General features: G+C 36.3%; 1 long non-coding RNA gene across 2 annotated transcripts; it reads right to left on the bottom strand.

Moving 5' to 3' along the window:
- Positions 1 to 218: 218 nt before the first annotated feature.
- Positions 219 to 1,659, bottom strand: LOC135427810 (uncharacterized). Of its 2 annotated transcripts, none has more exons than XR_010436141.1 (2): positions 654 to 1,659; positions 219 to 597 (listed from the first exon to the last, which is right to left on the bottom strand). It is a non-coding gene; the product is annotated as an uncharacterized LOC135427810 (long non-coding RNA). The 2 variants fall into 2 exon arrangements; XR_010436142.1 differs by having other exon boundaries at positions 219 to 485.
- Positions 1,660 to 2,156: the final 497 nt, after the last annotated feature.

The raw sequence follows: 2,156 nt of genomic DNA, 5'->3' as shown, positions 1-2,156 counted from the left end.
TTACCGAGTGAGATAATAGTGGTATTTATCGAGCGTGGTTCTGGGACGGTTAGAAAAACACGTGCGAACGAAGGAACTCAGAAACTCGCTGCACTCGAAATTACTAAACTAATATGGAAAATATAATTAACTACGACAGCTCATCTTCAATATATACTTATAAATAAAAATATATAGAAATTTTGTAATTTTATTTAACTATAAAGAATTCACATATAAATTTTTGTTGGTATAATAACCATTTTATTTAAGATCATGCGTTGACAATTACTAAATTTTTTCAAGGGTTTGTTTCATTTGTAGTATGTGATTCCCTATTGTGAATTATAGCGATGTTTAATTAGTGGTTGGGTTGGTGTGTGGTGGGAGGGGAATGATTGGATCAAGTAATTTGGTCCCTTGGAAGATGCAGCAGATGCATTCTCTTGAGTCTTCTGGTGGTGTTCCTGTTGTCCAGCACGCCAACTGCAAGGTGGTTGAGAACCCTATGGATGTAAGAATTGTCAATGGTAAATATGTGCGTTGGAAACGGGCAGTGCTTTGTTTTAAAATATCTGGATCTAAGACACTAAGCACATGCTTGGGCTGTGTGACGCACTGAGGGAAGTTTTTGCCATCAGATTTAGGCCATTCAAAACGAACAATATACTTACATAAAAAGCAGATTCCGAATATGGTGTTGCTCTTTTCTGAATTTGGAGCTTATTCAATAAAGATATTCGGTCTTAATGTGCCAGAGCAATGCCAATTTTGTAACTTGGGGCTATATACTCTTATGACCTCATCCCATCCGTGTCAGTTCCTGTTTGATATGGCCAGTGTTGGAGGCTAAAATGCAACGCACTGTTCACTCTTCATCGGTACGTATTGTATTGGCAGTCTTTTTCCTGGTCAAGTATATTAACAGTCTATATGACTGTTGTTTCTGGAATAATTTTTATATATTCAGGACCACTCAGTCTTAGCTTAGATTCAGATGGGTGGATTATTTGCTTCGAATTTAGTGAGAATAGAGTCTAGAATTTAATCTGTCAGGGTTTTGATGTATTGAGCTGTTCTGCAAAACTGCAATATGTGGAGGCTTGTGATTCATATTGTTGACACAAGGCAATCTAGGGTGATTGCGCTGTTTACGCAGCGAAGCTAGTTTTCAAGCACTAGAAAGATGCCCTGCATCCTCGTTGGAATCAGGATTTTCGATGGTTAGTTGAGAAAAGTCACTCGTAAATAGTGCTTCGCGGGATAGGGAAGGCGAAGGCGACAATGCCAACGCGGGCGAGGAAGAATGGGATATTGTTATTAAAAGAAAAAGAAAGGGAAAACTTTGTTTAAAACCTTGTCGAAGGTGAGGATTTAAATTCTATATAAACTTTATTATAACCAGTTTTTAGAAGAAATGTTTTGATTTTTGATATTTTTTTACTATTTTCCGAGTCTTAAATTTTTTGAAGCGCTCTAGTCGAGTTTTAGAACGGACTGAATATGTTTGTATGTAAGTTTACGTACCTAGAGCAAATTTGACATTTTTAATTTCAAGGCATACTAGGAAAAAGAAAATATTTTTTAAAAATTTAAGTATATTTGATGTTTGTTATTTGGCATTCAGTTTCGACATGAGAGTCGAGTGAGAAGTTTCCTATTTCAGATTTTACTTTTTAGGGAAAGTTGGGTAACAATTAAGAGAAGATGGAAGCTAATAATTTTATGAGAAAAGAGAAGGATGAAGAGTTCAATTATCTCCATAAAACTAGTCGTATTGGGTAAGAAAATTTTCCCATTTCGATTTTCAGGCATATTTGTGTCAATATATATAAAAAGGCCGAAAAAACTGCCTTTCACCAATCGGGCTTCAGGCTTCAAGATACTTTGCGGCTTTTAAACAAATCTGGAAAAATTAAGGCTGATTGGTCGTTGATATAATAAATATATTCATGTGGATCAATGACACCAAGCACATGCTTGCTTATAGGAGGTGTTTTGAAATTTGGTACTTGAATAAAGGAGACCAGCGCTCGCTCCCTATGTCAAGCACAAGCCACGGCAAAGTATTAAGGAGAAACTAGAAAGCACTGAAGTGTTCATTATAATACACTCCAGTGAGTCCGAGTTGTGATTTATTAGTTGACAAATAATGGTAGTAAGAGGATGGCTGCCTC

The sequence above is a fragment of the Drosophila montana genome, unplaced genomic scaffold, assembly GCF_035044405.1.
Source record: "Drosophila montana isolate Dmon_TW-CO22-7 unplaced genomic scaffold, ASM3504440v1 contig_2396_1, whole genome shotgun sequence".
NCBI lineage: Eukaryota > Metazoa > Arthropoda > Insecta > Diptera > Drosophilidae > Drosophila > Drosophila montana.
Note: the sequence above shows the minus strand (reverse complement) of the source record. Positions and strands in the feature narration are given on the sequence as shown.